Source organism: Lotus japonicus, chromosome 1 (genome assembly GCF_012489685.1).
Source record: "Lotus japonicus ecotype B-129 chromosome 1, LjGifu_v1.2".
In the NCBI taxonomy this organism is placed as follows: domain Eukaryota; kingdom Viridiplantae; phylum Streptophyta; class Magnoliopsida; order Fabales; family Fabaceae; genus Lotus; species Lotus japonicus.
The window spans coordinates 129,275,137-129,296,286 of record NC_080041.1 but is presented as its reverse complement, the minus strand read 5'-3'; positions in this window follow the sequence as shown (position 1 = coordinate 129,296,286).

Genomic DNA, 21,150 nt, shown 5'->3' with positions numbered 1-21,150 from the left:
GGGGATTTAGACCGGAACCTTGGCGCCCACCGTGGGGCCGAGGAATTCAATCCTAGGCTTCAAACTCACTAAAAAATGGTGAATCGATCTGGAGCAAACAGAAGGGACAATCATGTTAACCATGAAAATGTTCCGCCCGACATTTTGCAACAGATCATGGCGGATCTAACTGATCTCCGTCAACACAATCAACAACTGCAAACTCAACTTGCTGAGATCAACCAAGATCGGGGCTTGCATGAGGGCGATCGTAGAATGGCAGAGATGGTGGTAGATTTCCAACCGTTCACAGAGGACATTGCAAACACAACCGTTCCAGATAACTTGAAGACTTTGGTTCTTGATTCTTATTACGGAGATTCTGACCCTAAGGATCATTTGGTGTATTTCAACACCAAAATGGTTATCGTGGGCGCTTCAGATGCTCTGAAGTGTAAAATGCTTCCTTCAACTCTTAAGAAGTCAGCAATGACTTGGTTTACAACGCTCCCACCGCGTTCAATTGCAGGGTTCATGGATTTATCGGCGAAATTCTTGTCCCAATTTTCAACTAGTCGCGCCCAGAAAGTGACTCCAGCAGCCTTGTTTAATTTGCAACAGAGGCATAATGAAAGCCTTCAATCCTTTATGGGGCGTTTCAATCAATTGTCAGTGCATTTGGAGGATAAAATGCCTGAAATTTGCATTGCGGCTTTTGAGTTAGGTCTTCAATCAGGAAGTTTGAACAGCAGTTTGAGTCGTAAGCCCGTGGAGACAATGGCGGAGTTGCGAAGCAGGGTACATGGTTTCATTCGGGAGGAGCAAAGTGATCGCATAAAGAGAAACCGTAAGAGTGCGGCGGTAACTGGCCAACAACAGCAGTCAGATTCGAAAAAGGCGGTGGTTAACGATCAGCGTTCGGGCGGATCGGTTACAAAAGGAGAGAGAGGTTACAATAATTCAAGTCGTTTTGATAACCGCTCTAATTTTCGAAATCGTGCTCAACCTTATGGAAATCGTGGTTATGGATCGATGACGTGGACCAGAAACCAACAAGATAAGTCGACCCCACTCGCGGTTAATTTAACTGAAGCATTGCACATGTGTTTGGAGGCGAACACAATTCGTTTTCCTAAACAACCAAAACGCCCACCAGGCAACGTGGACAGGAGTAAGTGGTATGAGTACCACCGAATCGCGGGACACAATACAGATGATTGTTTTACCCTAAAGAAAGAGATTGAGGCATTAATAAAAGCAGGCTACATGCGTCAACTGGATGGGCGAAAGGAGTCAGAGGGAGCTGGAACCTCAACGAAGCGTGATGATACAGGGAAGGAGATTGAAGAGTCTGAACCAAAGAAGCAAGCTGGAGGAGAAACTAAAGGGCGCATTCATTCTATATTTGGAGGATTTCGAGGAGGAGGTATGACTAATTCTTCAAGGAAAAGGTATGTTCATTCCATTAATGCTGTCTATACAAACGATTGGGGAAGCTGGGGAATCAATCAGCCCGATATTACATTTACTGTTAGAGATTTTGAGGGAGTACAGCCTCATGAAGATGATCCCATTGTGGTGATGTTAAAAGTTGCTGATTACGAAATTGAGAGGGTACTGTTAGATCAAGGGAGTTCTGCAGATTTGATATATGGCGATGCATTTGAAAAGTTAGGGCTTACGGAAACTGATCTGTTACCGTATGATGGGGCGTTAGTCGGTTTTTCAGGTGAGAAGGTATTTGTTAGAGGATATGTGGAGCTAAATACTGTGTTTGGTGAAGGTAAAAATGAGAAAGCCTTTGCCATTAAGTTTCTCGTGGTACAGTGTACATCGCCGTATAATGTGCTTATTGGAAGACCATCGCTCAACAAGCTTGGGGCGATTATTTCAACAAGACATTTAACAGTTAAGTATCCATTGGATAAGGGCGGAGTTGGAACTTTGAAGGCTGATCAGGTGGTTGCTAGGAAGTGTTATTCTGACAGTTTCAAACAGTATGGTCACATGGGAAAAAGAGCAGTGAAGGAGGGACATAGAGTTTTTGGAGTTGATGTTGATCAAGATGAGGTTAGTTTGAACCCAAGAGAGGGCTTTTCAGATTTTAAGGTGACTCCAGAAGAGGAAACAAAGACAGTGAAGGTGGGCGAAAGGAATTTGAAGGTTGGGGTAAACTTAACTCCAATTCAGGAAAGCAGACTGGTGCAATTGTTAGCTGAGAACATGGACTTGTTTGCTTGGAGCGCCCAAGATCTTCCAGGAATTGATCCAGAGTTCATTTGCCACAAATTGGCATTGAACCCTGGAGTGAAGCCGATCGCCCAGTTGAAGCGTAAAATGGGCGAAGAGAAAGCATTGGCGGTGAAAACAGAGACTAATAAGTTAATTGATGCAGGTTTTATAAGGGAAGTGAAGTATCCTACTTGGTTGGCTAACGTTGTCATGGTCAAGAAGAGTAATGGAAAATGGCGAATGTGCACAGATTATACGGATTTAAACAAGCATTGTCCAAATGATTCATATCCATTGCCGAACATAGATAAGTTGGTGGATCGGGCTTCGGGATTTGGAATGTTGAGTTTGATGGACGCGTACTCGGGCTATCATCAAATTCGAATGTATGCGCCAGATGAAGAGAAAACAGCATTTATGACGAACCAAGCGAATTATTGTTATCAAACCATGCCGTTTGGGCTTAAGAATGCAGGAGCAACTTATCAGCGATTGATGGACAGAGTCTTTGAAAAGCAAGTGGGGCGTAACATGGAAATTTATGTGGATGATATGGTGGTCAAGTCAGAGGAAATGGGCGGTCATTGTACGGATTTGGCTGAGGCTTTTGGAGAAGTCAGGAAGCATAACATGCGTTTGAATCCGGAAAAATGCTCTTTTGGAATTCAGAGTGGAAAATTTTTAGGCTTTATGATTACTCGGAGGGGAATTGAAGTTAATCCGGATAAGTGCAAAGCAATTCTAGAAATGCAGAGCCCAACATCGGTGAAAGAAGTACAGAAGTTAACAGGAAGGATTGCGGCCTTATCACGATTTTTACCATGCTCAGGGAGTAAGGCGGCTCCATTCTTTCAGTGTTTGAGGAAGAACAAAGCTTTTCAATTGACAGATGAGTGCGAGCGGGCTTTCCAAACTCTAAATGAGCATCTAGCTAAGCCTCCCATATTGTCAAAACCAATTCCAGGTATTCCGCTGTCAATTTTCATTTCCATATCAGATAATGCTGTGAGTTCTGTCTTATTGCAAGAATGTAAAGAGGAGTTAAGAATTATATATTTTGTGAGCCATGCTTTACAAGGGGCTGAGATAAGGTATCAAAAAATAGAAAAAGCTGCACTAGCTTTGATTATCACCGCCCGAAAGTTGAGGCCTTATTTTCAAGGTTTTCAAATCAAAGTCAAAACTGACTTTCCCTTACGCCAAGTACTTCAAAAGCCTGATTTAGCAGGGCGTATGGTTTCTTGGGCTGTCGAATTGTCAGAATTTGGTATAGTATTTGAAAAGAAGGGACAAATAAAAGCGCAGGGCTTGATAGATTTTGTGAATGAGATGTCTCCGGAAGAAAAAGTACCAGAAGAAATGGATTGGTTCTTATCTGTTGATGGGTCATCAAATCTGAAAGGAAGTGGAGCTGGTATAGTTTTGGAGGGACCAGGTGGAGTAATTATAGAGCAATCTCTTAAGTTTGACTTCAAGGCGAGCAACAATCAGGCAGAATATGAAGCAATAATAGCTGGGGTGAGGCTTTCTTTGGAGATGAATGTACGTTGTATTGTAATAAAAACTGATTCTCAGCTTGTGGCGAATCAGATAAAGGGAGATTATCAGGCGAAGGATGTTCAGTTGGCTAAGTATTTAGTAAAGGTTCAAGAATTGTTGAAGCAGATGGACAAATTTCAGGTAAATCATGTTCCGAGGGAAGAAAATACAAGGGCTGACATATTATCCAAACTTGCAAGCACGAAGAAACCAGGTAACAACAAGTCTGTAATTCAAGAGACTTTGAAGGGTCCAAGTGTGAAGGAGGATGATGTTATGGTGGTTACGGGCGGAGCAACATTAGATTGGATGGATAGAATTCGAATGTGCCTGGAAGCGGATGGGTCAGATTTAGCTCTGTTTTCAAAGGACCAAATGCGAGAGGCGAGTCGTTATACTATGATGGGCGGACAGCTTTACAGGAGGGGCGTAGGAATACCGTTGTTAAGGTGTGTTAGCAAAGAGGATGCAGAAAGGATTATGTTTGAGGTGCACGAGGGGGTCTGTGCCAGTCATGTAGGAGGAAGATCTTTGGCTTCGAAGGTGTTGAGGGCAGGATTTTATTGGCCAACTTTAAAGGGCGATTGTATGGAGTATGTTAAGAAATGTGAAAAGTGCCAAGTTTTTGCTGATCTTCACAAGGCACCTCCTGAAGTTTTAAGTTCAATGAGTTCTTCATGGCCATTTGCAATGTGGGGCGTAGATATTCTGGGTCCATTCACTCCAGCAGGGGCGCAAGTCAAGTTTGTTTTGGTGGCGGTGGATTATTTCACAAAGTGGATTGAAGCAGAGTCAATGGCGAAGATTACAGCTGAGAAGGTTAAAAAATTTTATTGGAAGAAGATAATCTGCAGGTTTGGAGTGCCAGCAACCATTGTTTCTGATAATGGAACGCAGTTTACAAGCAGGAAGGTCAGAGATTTTTGTGCAGAGATGGGAATTGAAAACAGGTTCGCTTCAGTTGAACACCCGCAATCTAATGGGCAGGTTGAAGCAGCAAACAAGGTGATTTTGAATGGCGTGAAGAAGAGATTGGGCGAAGCAAAAGGATTATGGGCGGATGAATTGATCACAGTGGTTTGGGCTTACAACACAACACCCCAATCCACTACTGGAGAAACACCTTTCAAGCTTGCTTACGGAGTTGATGCAATGATTCCAGTGGAGATACAAGACATGACTTTTCGAGTGACTACATATGAAGAAAACCAGAATCGGGAAAATGTTCTAGTGGACTTGAACTTGGCAGATGAGGTAAAAGCAGAAGTCCGTTTAAGGGAGGCTGCAGTCAAACAAAGGTCAGAAAGGCGTTATAATACACGAGTGGTGCCTAGGAGTATGAAAGTGGGCGATTTGGTATTGCGAAGAAAGGCAAAAAGTCCAACCGATTCAAAGCTGACACCTAACTGGGAAGGTCCCTATAGAATTCTGAGAGATTTGGGGCAGGGGGCTTACCACTTGGAGGAGTTATCTGGGCGCAGGGTTCCAAGGGCATGGAATGCACAACACTTGCGTTATTACTACAGTTGAAGTTGTGTTCTGTTTGTTTCGTTTCAGTGTGTTTTATTCTGTTCAAAGACTACGTCGTGTTTGTTGTTTGTGGTTTCTGTATTTGTTTAAGTGTCAAGACTACATGTGGTTTGTCTATTAAGACTTGGTAGCATGCACTCTTTTCTCTACCCATTAGGGAGAGTTTTTAACGAGGCATGACGTTAATTGTTAATGAAAAAACAGGTATGCACTCTTTTCTCTACCCCAGGCGGGAGAGTTTTTAACGAGGCATAACCTTTAAAAATTTCTTGAGTGCTTTGTTAGCATTTAAGTTACTTTTCAACTCAGGTCTATCAATTGGGCGATTCCAGACAATTGAGAAAGAGTAAGTCTCTTAAAACTAGAGCGTTTGGCCACGAATTCATAAGCATAGCCTTAACTTGGATTAAGCTTGTCCAACTTAAGCACAAAGTCTCCAAGCGAGCAAATTTCTATATCAGAACAAATTGCGCTTCTGATCTTTTTATTTTTGATTCACTTCAAAATGCAAAGGCCTTATGAATTCAAAGAATAGTTGTTAAAGAAAAATCAATTTTTTCTTGAAACAGAAAATTTTGAATAAGCCCAGGGCTTCGAGTTTTGTAGGAATTTGTCAAAGCCTTCTTCATAAGGTAGACAACTTGTTAAGATCAACGCCTTTGTGGATAAACGAATCCAGAAGAAAGGTATTTTCGCAGTACATTATTTTCATATTCTTATACTGTTAGAGCAGTACTTTAAGTTTAGAGAACACAATAACTTTCGAGTTAGATTACTGAGTTATTACCTTTTAAGAAGGAATAGGAGATTTTAGAGGAAGATAAGTGATTTTAAAGCATAGTATAGGGGTGATTCTTAGATTTTGAACTTAAACTTTGTTGCATTAATATTAGAGGGGGGCGATACATTTAATTAAAAACGGGAGATGCAGGAAATAAAAAGCAGGAAACTAAGTCAACCGTTTGGTATAAGACCAACGGGAACAAAACATCATTTCAACTTTTCTCAGGAAGGGTCAATTGCTTTCCCCTTCGCCCTCTTTGTTGTTGTTGTTGTTGTTGTCTTGGTCTTCTTCTTCTTCTTCTTCTTCTTGTTCTTGTTCTTCTTCTTCCTCATCAAAGTTGGGCGTGATTAACTTTCCTTCAATGATCCTAGCATAAGGATCAGCGCCTTCAGTCTTGATAGGCACGTCGGGATTTAGGAACAAGATTTGCTCTTTAGCTTTGTTAAAGCCAGCTTCAAGTTGGGAAAGAATGGAGGTTTTCAAAGATGCCGCTTCGGCAGAGAGATCATCAACAGTCTTGTTCAAAATTTGTTTTTCTGAGGCCAAGGAGTTCGCCTCTTCCTTCATTTTTTGTGTTTCTTCTTCTTTCGCCTTCAGTAAGGCTTCACCTTCTTCCAGAGTCTTTTTCAATTTTTCAAGTTCTAAAGCCAGATCTGCGGCTTTCTTCTCGTTGGCCTTGTTGGATTTTTCTAACAGCTTCATGGTGGACTTCAATTTCTCATTCTCTTTTTCTTTGTCTTCAAGTTTTTTAGCGCTAGAAAGTCCATCAAAGCCGTTGGACTCAATTTCTATCATTTTGGAAATTGCAGCAATTTCCAAGCTCTTGGTCATGACAGCTTGACATGCCTCCTGAAGCCCAATTTTTCTTATCTTTTCCTTATCAGCTTCAAACACAAGGTTTGTTTCCACAAGGGAGTTGAAGTTGATTCGGGAATCCCATAAGGAAGTAACTTCCTCAGAAGTCATGTCTTCAAATTCTTTCAGTTCGTACTTCCACGAGGGCGGCGGAGTGCTGGAAGAACCATACTGATTCGCCCCTTTGGTGGCGAATTTTTCCAGTGAAGTTTGTATGGCGATTTTCTCGGCAGACTTCTCAGAATTCTGATTTCTTTTTCTTCTTTTTTGGGCTGGATTCTTCTCAGTTTCAGAGTGACTTCCTTCAGGTTCGGTCAGGGACTTAGCAGGGGATTGCTTCTTCTTCAACGCCTGTTGCTCGCGGCGGAAGCGGAGAATGTCATCTTCGGAAAGGCGAGACATCTTGGCTGAAGAATACAGAAGGAAAAAAATCAGTTAGGATTTTGCATAAACTTTTGGGTAAGTCAAGTTAAGAAGAAAAAATGTTCTTACCAACAAAACGGGCTAAGTTTCTTTTCTTGAATGCTTCATAGAAATCATAAAGGTTCAAGTGAATCGTGGACAAGAAATCAACTTCATATTTTTCATCAGGGCTAAGAGAGGATTCGGGAACATTGTGGATAAGTTGGGGCTTATCAGTCCAATAGAAAGGGAATCGTGGGGTTCCATCATCAAAGTAGAAAACATCTTTACTTTCTTCGGATTCCTTTAATTTGAAAAATTTAGATTTCCAGTGTTTAAAATTACTCCTAAAGAGAGTGAATACCCCACGCCCCCTGGCAGAGGATAGTGAAATATATTCGCCCTTTACCTTCATGCCGGAAGTTTCGAAAAAGAAGAAAAACTTCTTGCAGGTTGGTATTATGCCTAGGCAGACGCATAATAATTCAAAGGCTCGAAGGTAAGCCCAACCATTAGCAGAAAGTTGGGTAGGGGCAATGTTCATTAAGGTTAAGCTGGAACAGGTAAAGTCAGGAAAGGGGAGTTTGTATTCAAGGTCTTGGAACAGGGTTTTAAAGAGGTAAGTGTGATTTTTACCATTAGGGTCAGGTTTACCGAAGCAACAGGGTTCATCAGGGGCGCAGGCGACTATGTCTAAATGTGCGTCATTACCATCAGCCCTAAAATTATATTGGGTTATCAAATCCATCACTTTGGGAATAGTGCAGAAGTCGCTGTATCTAGTAGCAATTGATCGTGAGATCCATAGGGAGTCGGCAACAGGAAGTTCTTTACGTTTCTTAGGTGATTTACGAGGATTTTTTGCAACCATTTTTGAGAGCGAAGCTTCCTGAAAATTAAGAGGAAATGGGGTTTGTCAGGTAGGAGTTTTCTGTGAGTAAGTGGTGAAGTAGGTTGGGTAAACAGGCTCTAAGTTTAAGGAAAATTATTTATCTTTATAGAAGTGATAGAGTGATTTTAAGTTTAAACAGGGAAAAGGCTTAAAAGAAATGGGGGTGGACAGGATAGAGAAATAGAAAAGATGAATAAAAGTTGAAGGGAGGAAGAGATTACCAGGGAGAGGGATGACAAGACCTGGAAGGAGTTGGGAAGTGTTTCTGGCGAAATTCCCAGAAATTCTTCAAGCACTTGAGGCAGAGCAGCGAATGTTTTTTAGAGAAAGTTACTGAGAAATAAGAAGAATGGAGAATGGTAGAAAAAAAAGGCTTTTAGGGTCAAGCTTTATAGTGGGGTGAAGAGCAGGCGCGTCGATTCGCCCTGTAATGGAGGATGTAAGTTCCAAGACGTGTCTCTTGATGGTCCATCAATTTTTACCTGTGAAACGTTTCCTGAAAATGAATGGGTGTGAAGGGTTCGAGTTAGATAATTATTACTTTTGTACCGTTTGATACAGAAATGTCAGTGGGAATTAAATGCTGAGTGGATATGGGTTTTGGGAAACTGTCAGGCGCCGTTTCATCATGAGGTATAATGGATAGTTTCAAGTTTCAAAATATTTGCATATCTTGTTTGTGATTATGACAGGAGTATGGTGGTGAAGTGACGGGAAAAGATCTCAATCAGAGTCTTAAAAAAGAGAGCAAGTGAAGTAACTTCAATAATCGACAAGGGCGAAGCTTCTTTGTGCTTATTGAAAAAGGCAAAGCGTCTTTTACTTGTTACAAGGGCGAAGCTTATGTCGTTTCTTTTTTTTATGTGTTATCTTTTGCATGTAACAGTTATCTAAGTTTAGCGTTATTGACTTTATATGTTAAGGGGCTTTGAGTATTGTATTGTGGGCTTACTTAAAAGACACACTGCACCTTAAAATGGCTTTTAAGATTAGGTGTCTTGTGGGCTTGTGTACTGTTATCGGGCTTACAACTTTTGTATTATGTGGGCTTACCGAATTTGTACTATTGGGCCAGGCGACCCATGACCCGAACGGGTCAAAACACCATAATATATAAGGAGGACACCGCCCATGCGGTGGGGGATCCAATACTTTTTACTCATTTTGTTACTTTGCCCTGTTCTACTTTTATTGCCTAATTGCTTAGCCCTAACCGGGGATTTAGACCGGAACAAGTAGAATTTTCTTACCATTATTTAAAGGTCAAAAGCATCGCACTAATAAATCCAAAAGTTAGTTTTAATAATCCAAAAACATAGTAATAAAAAAAATGCGATTGAAAAAAAAAATTATATTTGCTGTTTTGAAACTTTAATTAATCAATGTCCGAACACTGCTTAACATTTGTCCCTTCTTAATTCTATCAGAATTTCTGTACAACAACGTTATTGGGCGTTTGTGGTTGTAGACTATCATCCCATTCATTTTCATTAATTTCATTTCCAACATGTCTGATATGTCTCTCTCCCCAGACTGTCACGTACGAGATTCAAATCCACGATTTGGATCACTTATTCAATGAAGTGCTCCTTACTAGGTTAAAAATTACTAAATTGAAATAAGTTTTTTATTTTACAAAATAGCGAATTATTATTTTTTGTCAATTAAAATAATTTCTTTGAAACATATCCTTTAAATTTGGGGGTGAATTTCAAAAGAAAAAAATTTGAAGGACCAAAATCATTAATTTAATATTTTGTAGGAACCACAAATTAAATATATTTAACCCAAAACTATGTCTTATAACAATAATCTTCTCTTAATGTGGGGAGGTTTGTAGTGTTTTCATTCATTAGCGTATGAGGTCAGGGTGTCGATGGCATTTTGGTTTTGATCGTATGTTATCGAAAATCAATACTTCCATGGTAGAGAAAATCTCGACTGTATGAGGCTCAGAGGCAACTGGTTGCCTATTACATTAGAAAAGTCCCACTAGAAAATGGTGTTAATCCAATACAAGAAAAGAAACAGTTAGGGGCGGACATTTTGCGGCGGTTACGCATAAATTGCCGCAAAGTGTAATATTTAGGAGCTTTGTGAGGCGGTTTCAGTGTTGAACGTGAATCGTGAAACGCGAAGAGGAGAGTGGTAAATGAGTTAGGGTTCGCATATCCCTTTTACTTTTTAAAAATTATTAACCCATTCTGCGGAGGCTGTTTTAACCGTCGCAAATGTCTTAAAACCCCACCAGTTGAATAAAACCGCCGCTAATTGTAAGAAAACCGCAGCGGCTGGATAAACAGCCTCACAAAACGCCTCAATATTACATTTTGCGGCGGTTACACATAAACTGCCACAAAATGTCCGCCCCTAACTGTTTCTTTTCTTATAGTGCCTTGTTGGTTGCATAGATATTTCCAAGGTGTCGCCTACTTGCAAAGGCGTCGCCTCCCCGAAGCATACATTTCTTCGACCTTTCCACAATACTGAGGCACTTGCAAGGACCAAATTCCAATGTTTTGCAATCAAGACCCTTCATCATAGGCTTTCCTTGTTATTTAACATCCTCTACTTGTTAAGATCGAAGGGCCTTATTGATCTTCCCCAATTCTTCATTCCTAAACAACCCTCCTTCTTCGGCCAACACACCTTGTCTCAACTTACCCAAATTTTATCATCAACCCCCACTCCTCCCAACAATATAAGTGATATAATGGGCAAGTTATCATTGGCTTGGTTTTTTTTGTATTTGTTGGACTGGGAAGTCCACAAGGCCCAAAACTTGGCTATGGATAAAAATAATGGGTTTGTATGAGTTGGAATGGTACTCTACCCAAAATGTTTTAAGCCAATTGTGAATACAACACTCCGACATATATATTACATATCACATTTTTGTGTCAAACTTTTATGTCAAACCTGAGACTTTTATCTTCTTCTTTTTAGGTACACCTTGTACTTATTCTACAATTATCAATAAAATTTCTTGACTTAAAAAATAAATACAAGCTTTATTTCTGTGAGATATATACAGCACGTGAAAAGGGATTAGAACCAAAGAACCATCAAGAATTCATATCATGGGTGAAGAAATGAAGATAACTTGTTCTGTAGAATCTCAACTTCTTTTATGTCATGAAGAGTCCTAGAATAGTATTAACCTTTTCCCGACAGAATTGATCCCATAAATCAAACATACGCGTCTTCTTTCTTAGAGAAGCAGCTCGCCACCAATCCATTCAAGTAATTTGATTTAAACAGATAAAACACTAGTGGTACATGATAACATTGATAACAATGACAAGATTGTTTATAACCAAAGAAAAAATGTCAAGAATATTTACCCAAAAATAGCCCATCCTTCTGAGAATAAAACGCTGTATTCTGGCGCAAGTTTACATCTTCACTCTCCTCCCATCTTTTGAAATTCTCTAACCATATTCTTATACTTCTTTTATCATCACCCTAAGTACTATAACTAGTATATTTCCCTGGCTCATTTCACAGCTCATTGGCAGCTATTTACAGCTGATTCAATTCAATGTGTACTGTAAATCTGATATGTAAGGTGCACGATTATATTGCTTGATTAAGAAAAAATTTTGAAAATGTTAGGATATTTGTGTTACAACTTAGAAGTAGACATTGGCTAGACATATAATTAAGAATACAATCCTCACGTCTAAGCTAGGTTTTGAGATAATTAGAGATAAGTCTCTCAAATTTTGATGTAGTATCAGAGTTTATCCTAGATTCATTTATTAAGGAGACCTCTCATATTTGAGCCACCTTACATGCAGATGTCCAATCCTGTAAATTTCACGTCTCAGATGTCAAGTCCTGAGCGCAAGAGGTGTTAGAAGTCTCATATTACCTTGAGATTTGATCATGATAGACCTTATATATGAGAAGACAATATTCACATCTACGCTAGTTTTTGAGGAAGAGTTAAACTTCTCAAATTCTAATAGTTAAAGGACAAAAGAATGTCATCTCTAATTTCTAGCTAATCCTAAAAAAATTCTTAGCTATGATTACACCCCATATATTAATGTATGCTAGAATCTCCCATTAATGTAAAATTAAAAGAGCTTATAAAAAAAATGAAAAAGTAAATATATAACAAGTATATATAAGCTGGCAAACTTTATTTTAAAGGGATATTGGATTTCACATGAAAAAACAAATCTTGAACAGTATCAGTGATCCCACCTGCAGCATAAACCAGGGATATCACTCATTAGTTATGACTTTTCTCTGCTCTAATTTCCTGCACACATCTTTCTTTCACTGTGTATTCTGCACATTTATATATGAATTGTGAACTGTAATGTCGTAATTAATCCACGACCCCAGCTCTTCCTTTCCATCTGTTGCATTTTGCTTCTCCTCCTACAACTGGTTTAAGAATGTTAACTGCACCTGTTGGCCCACTCCTAAATGCAGTGGCTGGAGATCCAAAAGCATATATACTCTAAAAGTACCACTTAGTGGTAATTTGAACAGAAAATATTTATAAACTGGCAAATGCCCAAAGAGTCTTCTTTTCACATGCTTCTCAATAATGTCTTTTGTCCTTCAGAGCAGAATATAAAATTGCCAAGTAAATTTAGTTTGGTGATTAAAATATTCTGTACGTAGAACAGTACTCACTGAGCTAGCTGCTTGTCCAAATCAACCTTATACCCTTCTTTACATCCTCTTGCACCACCACAAACATTTGAATTAAAAGGCTTTGGAGCAACCAAATTAAATGTAGCCATGTACACCATGTAATTTATTATTGTGTATCTTACTATTGTTAGTTTATTTGGTAAGCCAAATGAATTGATAGTGGGCACAAGGTACCCCATTAATCCATTACAAACGAAATTAATTTACATAAAGTCAAAGAAACAAGGCCCATCATAGGTTTAAAGCCAGAAACAGAGATTATTTAGTGTATTTTCTAATAAATAAACTCCAATAACCTCAGAATTGAAAGTGAGTATTAATTTAATCAGAGTGACTGTGCGCATCCCAATCCCAGCCAAGACAAGAGCATTATAGGATAGAACATGTATCTTAGATGATACAAATCTTGTGAACTTATTAGAATTGCAGGGACAAGAAACAAAGAGTCCCAATACATAATCGCCCAACACTTCCATTGGTGTCCGTGTACGCACCCTGGTCGGCTAAGCAACCTATGAACTCATATAGATATCTATTGTCCTGTCAAATCTCCCCTATACCTCATTATGTAATTTTAAGTATATCATTTCGTTCAACAATGATATCAAAATTGATGGTTAGTTTGACCATGATGACGGCTTCTTGTGTCTTCCTAACAATGTTATACTCCATCTGTTCCTAAATATAAGACATATTCCAAAAAATTGCGCTTATTAAGAAAGCACTTAATGTGACTAATTAGTGTATTGGTTTTTTAAAAATGCATACATTCTTCCCTATTTACCCTTTATCATTTTCTCTCACTAATAATCATTGCATTTATAGTTAGTTTGAATAGTAGTAATTAATGGTAGGTGGTAACTTTGGAATTGAAAACATATAATTAATGTGAGGGGTGAATATGGAAGAGTACAAAACCTTTTTCTAGATTTTTGTAAGAGGTCTTATATTTAGGAATATGAAAATTTTGAAACTAGATCTTATAATTAGGAACGGAGGGAGTATATAACTAAATGTAGTGTCCCGTTGGAGAAGAGTCAATTCAACGGTGGTGCAAGTATTTGAATAAGCTTCCGCTTAAGATGGACTCACACTTTGGAGGAGGTTGTTCGTATACCAAATATGAGTAAATCTTTGGAAGAAAAATAAATTGTTGAGTAAAGCACTTATAAGTAAGAGGTAGGGTCAAAGATGTGGTGTCCATTCATTTTTAATTTGCTCTTTTAGTTCAATATAAAGATGGTGATAGTTTTAAGCATTTGCTTTGATGTCATAATTATGGTAGGAACCATGTAGAATTAAAATATCCTACGTTAATATCACACGAAATTCTTTTTCCATGGAAAATTTAGTATAAGACTCATCCTTTTATGGTCCGACTTTTGTTTAAGTCACGTTTCATCTGGTTTTTTCGAGTCTAGGAAATCATCGATTCGGGTTTCAAAACTGATTCGATTAAAATTAATGGCTGAGGGAAAGATAACCAAATTGAAATGAGTTTAATTAAATAGAGAGGGGATACTTACTTAATTTCACACACAAATACCCACAGATATGTTCTCTCTCTGCCTGATCTCTCTGAAATGTCTATGCACACTTGGACCTGTTATTGCATGTTGACGTTGTCATCACAGTTTAATAGTGTAACAGATGTTTGTTGTTTGTCCTGTGCAGAAGAGTAAAAAGCAGACCGTCCTGCAGTGTTAACTTCAAGTTTAGGTCTGAATGTTGAAAGGCATTTAATGGCATGCATGCTGTTCACTCGTTGACCCCCCTACTATGACAGATAGAAGGTGCCAAAGAATAATGTGTTGGCCCGTATAAATACAGTGGTCTAAGAGTAGCATCCAAGAGGGAGGGAAGAAGAAGATCCAAAGAAAGTAGGGTACACTGCTCAGTTATCTGTACCATTTTACAAAGACAAATTACATCAAGGTTTGAATAACTGTACTGCAAATATTACTAGCATTGGCTCCCACTTCCCACCCTACCCACAGCTCTGGCTGAAACGTGTGAAAGAGAATGATTATTATTATTATTATTATCAAACATTTGCAAGTATCATCCACATGAGACAATTATGTTCGATCGAGTTAATTATTCGTCCAGAAAGTACAAGGGATATACCTCAAGCCAATGTATGACAAGGCATGGTGGTGAAAGAGCCGGAGAAAAGCTCGGCAAGTATCAATGGTGGTAGAGGTACCTCCAAATGGATCTAACTCTCATGCATGAAAGCACTTAGAGAATTCCCTAATGATGGAATTGAAGTACTAAATTTGTGCGATAATGATTAATGCTTTTACTTACATATATAGTGATCAAACTTGTATTTGTAGTGATTGAACTGTGTAGAAGTACGAGAACTCAACATTTGCAAGGTTGTCTCATTTCTCACTTTCAATTTAACTCATTTTGGTGCGGAAAAATGTCACTATCCATAGCAAAATAAGAAGTGTGAGTATGAGGGAAAACAAATCCTCATAGGTTACCGACAGCTTTTATAAGCATATTTATAGGGTTCCAACAGTTTCAGCTTCTGAGCGCCCACGATAACATTTTCAAAAGTCCACTAAATTATCAACAGTCGAAATTTTCAATTTTTTAAATTACAGACGGCTTAGGTCATCGGTAACTAATTTCCAAACTTTTTTAAAGTCTACCAACTTATCTTCTCGCGGTGTTTTGAATTTCTCGAAACGCCTTGGGCCATTGGAAACAATTTTTTTTTGATTTATTTTAGGAAGCACGTTACAATGAAATTTTACGAATGGTTTAAGGTCGTCAGTAATTGCGTGTTTTCTTGCAGTGTTTTCAATGTTTCTTAAGGATGTTAGACGAATTTTCGTTCTCTAACAAACCTATCAGCAATTAATTGAATTGATGTGAGTATGAATTGTGTTAAATTCAAACGCTGAATACATCGTTTACCATATTTTGAATTATAACAATTTTTAAGAATATAAGTGTAAGGCTTAAATGGTACAAATGCCCCTGAGATTACAAAGGGAATCAGTTCCAGGACCTAGAAAATTATTTCATCAAATTGGGTCCCTAAATTTTTTTTTTAATTCAATTAAGGCCAAATGTTGCCACAGCTCAATTTTGTCCTAGTCACCGTTACTACGTGGCTTTTTATTTTTATTTTTTTAATTAGAAAAATTAATTAAAATTAAAATTAAAATTCCAAGTCAGTTACATAAGCAGAAAAAAAACTTAATAAAATCCTAATCTAAATATAAATCCCTAATCTAAACAATAACCTAAACTAAACAAAATCAAATCCATATGAATGAAATTGAAAAACCCTAAATTTATCACCAACACAGAACCCACCACCATCACCAACCACTCTCTAAGCCACCACCAATTCAGAACCCACCACCACCAACTAGAACACAGAACCCACTCCAACCCACCCACAACCATCACCAACCTCTCCACGACACCCCCAACTCAGAACCCATCACCCAGAACCCACCTTCAACCCACCCACAACCATCACCAACCTTTTCACGCCATCTCCAACCCACACACCACCATCACCCAATTATTTATTCCACTTTATCAATAACAAGGAAGCACAGATCTTGTAAAGAAAAGGGGGTGATTGTGGGTTCCAGAGGAAGGGGAGAAGGAAAGGAGGCTTCGATTTTGTGGTTGGATGTCTCAGATCGGGTAAAGAACGGTGGTTGCAGTGGGTTTCAGAGGAAGAGGAGATGATGACGGCGGCGCACGACTTCGAAGAGGTGGCGGCAGCCGTGATTTGGATCAGGAGCGAGGCTCGGGTTTCAGATGATGAAGAAAGTGGTGATGGAGATGGTGGCGCGCTGCGGTGAAGGTATGCTCTCGTCGCCGTGAAGAGAGCTACCGCGAGGAGGCAAGATCTGGTGGCTTTGTTGAAGGATAAAGAGAACCTTCTCCAGAGTTTCAGAAAGAGAGAGAGAGATGGAAGATGAATGTTCATGGTGATGTTGTTGTATGTGAGTAGGGGTTGTTGTTATATGTGAGTAGATGCTAGATCTCTAGTTTCTCTGGGTTGGAAGAAGATGAATGTTCATGGTGAATGTTTTTTTTTTTACCTTTTGTTAATGTTAATCTGGGTTTAGGTGTTTAAAAAAAATATGGGTTGAATTTTTTTTAGATTAGGTTAGATTTGGAGCTAAATTGATTAGATTAGGTTTTTATTTTGATTAGAGATTTTATTAAGTTTTTATTTTTTTATTTATGCTTTAATATATGAGTTGGAAATAAAAAAATAAAGTTTTATAATTTTTCTATTAAAAATAAAATAAAAAAGCCACGTGGTAAAGGTGACTAGGACAAAATTGAGCTGTGGCAACATTTGGCCTTAATTGAATTAAAAAAAAAATTAGGGACCCAATTTGATGAAATAATTTTCTAGGTCCTGGATTTGATTCCCTTTGTAATCTCAGGGATCTTTGGACCCTTTAAGCCTAAGTGTAATGGATAAAATTTCATATGAATTATATTTCAGGAAACAACACTTATGACACACATCTCTCATCGTCTGATGTCCAAGGTACAAGACTGTGCATAGAAGACGTTCAATTTCAGAGAAGAAAGGTCAAAGCTACAAAGCATATTGTACAAGCAAAGAATTGTCAAATCTACCAAATCGTCTTACAGAAGAGAAGGCTATACTTAATGAAGATAATGTCTAGAGAAAGAGCGTCATGTTCAAATTGAAGATATCTCTGAGATTCTTGAGGAGAAAGTCAGGTGCAAAGAATCACGTGATATTCTACAAAGCACATTAATCAATGAAACAAGCACAACATTGTCAAAATCAAGTTTCCTATTTCTCTCACTAAAGGACTGGAACGATATGTTGCATATGCTCCCAACCAACTGAAAAATACACTTTGTAGTATTTTGTCTCAGCAAAAGGACATAGTGCATTTAATGCACCTGAAGAAAAGATTGTTTGATTCAACGACTAGAACTCAAGATGCTTTACACGCCCCAACGGCTATCAACAAACCCTAGAAGCTCTTTAGCTATAAAAGGAGGACTTGAAGATTTTCAGAAGTATGAAATCAAGTTTGAACGTCAATTAACTTCTATTCTTCATCAAGCAATCAAGAAAGAGATGTCCTTAATTACTTAGTCTCAGAGAAATACCCAAGAGTCAAATCCTCAAATCTCTCTAGATTTCTGAACTCAAAGTATACACAAGAGTCAAATCCTCTCAAACACTTTGTAGTTCTTGTGCTTAGCATTTTCAATCGTCCCTCTTGTGAGAATAGAACCTTGTAGAGCCAAACGATCTTGAAAAAGATCTTAGGAGAAGTCCTGAACAATATTTTGTAAAGGAGAAGTTCTTAGAATACTTGGTTGAGAGTAGTCCTATCGAACACTTGTTTAGGAGAAGTCCTGCAGAATACTTGGTTGGGAGAAGTCTTGTCTAATACTTGGTGTAGGAGAAGTCCTTGATACTTGTTTAGTGAAGTCTTGGTTAAACTAAAGACTTGACGTAGCCTCATCGTTTACGGGTGAACCATGATATATTGCTTGTGTTATTTTATTTATTTCTTTACGCACTTATCCGCTGCACCAAACGAATGTGAAAACGTTTTGAAAATTAATAATTGTTTAAAAACTCAAGTTTTAAAATAACACAATTCAAACTCCCCATTTCTTGTGTTATATTATTGTTTCTCAAATTGTTCCTTCTACAGAGTCACCTTCCTCGCTATCTGGTGGGGAAGAACTTTTATCCTTCCTTTGCTTCTTTGACTCATTCTTCTTTCTCGGCGGATCGGTCGACCGATTAGTTTGACCGGTTGAAGCGAGAACTGGTCAAGAGACCGATCCTTTTGAAGAAAAGATTGTTAGATCTCATAAGCGGTCAAGAACCAACAATGATATATACACACCTCATTTTTTAAACACTTCATTTTCACCTATTTTTGTTTCTATCTCTCTCTCTTATCATCTATCACATCTCATATTTTCTCTCTTACTTTTTATTTTTTTTCTATCTCTCTCCTCATTCCACCTCTTCAACCTCAAAATGAGGTGTGTAAGTAACATTTTTGCTAAAATTCTGTAATTCCTAGCAACAACATCAATCAAGATAAAGGGAAAGAGCCCCAAAACTATTGCTCATCAATTATGTTACAGGTGTACTAATTAATGATTATTTGTACTGAAATACTGCTATTAATTACTCCCTTTTTTATGTGACACTTTAACGTTTATAAATTTAAGAAATGGACTTGGATAGACAAAATTAAAATTAGATGAAATAAATGACATATAATTGATAAACTAATCATTGATGTCATCTTAAATTTTGAAAGTGATAAATAAATAGAAACTAAAACTTCATGAAAAATAACATTTAGATAGAAAATAGAAAAGTAGCAAGGAAAGTTTAAATTTTTGTTAAATTCAATGTGAATTCACGTTAAAAAAATAGAATTTATTAGATAAAAGATCACGGGGACAAGGTTCCCCCACGTGAACCCAGCAAAGAAGATAAAAATAAAAATAAAAAAAGAAAACAGAGAAAAGAAAAAACAGAAATGTTTAAGTGTCAAAATTTTATTTTTCTAATATATGTTAAACTCAATATGTTAAATACTCAACATTTTAACTTCTAATATATGTAAAATCACGTTTATTTTGACTTTAATATTAAAACAAACGTGGCTTCACGATGCTCTAAGCTCTAGAAAATTAAGTTCGCCACTAGAAAAACATTTTGAAATGGGAAACATGCATGCAGCGGTTTTTGGAGCAAATACATCGCCGTAAGCACAATTTTCTTACATGGAGAACATGGAGTGGGGGAAGCACTATATGCATAGGTCTGCCATTCAACGTAAACAATGTAAATACTTGAGAAGAGAGGTGATTTTTTATTGACTCTAGCGTGGTTTGGATGCATTTAACAAAAAGATAGAAGTAAAATTTGTGCAGGTAAAAGGGGACATAATCAAACAATTTTAGCAAAATAAGAGTATTTGTGTTGACCGGGAAGAGATCCCATGCTTATTTCAATCTTTATATTTCCAAGACAGCTCGAGTGAGTTTACATTGTAAAATGAGAATCATTAATTAACGAAAAACATCATTCTTTGTCTCTGTCCCCATGTCTTCTGAAAACTTCCAAATATCACTGCCCCGAAACTCCGAAAGGCTGCAATTGCCAATCCCCATAATCATTATGAAGAATAAATGAGATCTCTATGATTAAAAATGTATTGCTTAGAGAATGAGGGGAAATGATATAATGAGCTTAATAGATAAGATTAGAATAGTGATCTAACATCACACATCTTATTTTAATTTTTTTTTGAACGATAAAAAAAATAAGTTGAAATAAGATATGTGATGTTAGATCATTATTTCAACTTTAAGACAAAAGATTATGAGTCTTTACATTTATGTTGTTTTTTATTAACCTGTTATTAAACGTCATGAGAATTATTATTCACACTTGAAATTTTCAATATATACTCCTTCATTTTCTATTTACTGAAAATCATTTTTACACAAATCTCTTAAATTAAGAAAAATAGTATTTGAGGAGAACCATTAAATGGCGCGTGAGGCTTGGTGCATAATCTGTCATAATCATGATGAGTACATGTTATTTCTAGATTCCCATATTAATTTCTAAGATATTTCTAAGGCCGGAAGCGTGATGATGAAATGCAAGTGGAACTGTCCTCCAATTAGCATAGTAGTAAAGTTGAATGTTGATGGGAGTTTCCAAGAGCGTGAGACTTCCATGGGGGTGGCCTGGCTTGTGATGACAGTGGTCATTAGATGTTTGAGTTTGATTCTCATGATGTTATTAATAACTTCTTGCTTGTCGAAACTAAGGCTATATATGTGGGATGGTCTTGCTCTTGCTTGGAGACAAGACCTTAGGGGAGATCACTTGTGAGGCAGACTATGCTGACCTCTTAACTTCTTTGTTGGATGATGAGTTTGGGAGGTTCTTCCCAGTGAGTAATGAAATCAAGGAGCTTGCTGTAAAGGATTGGGTGGTGAATATTAATTGTATGCGGAGGGATATCAATGGTCATGTTAATTGTCTTATACTCCCTCCGTCCCTAATTATAAGCTAAAGTTGTAAAAATCACACTTATTAAGAAAGCCTTAATTGATGCATTGGTTTTCAAAAAAAATGTACAACTTTCTATGTTTACCCCTATTTATGATAACACTTTTTCATCATTGTACTCCCTCCGTTCCTAAATAACTGATACTAATTTGGTTCTTTTTT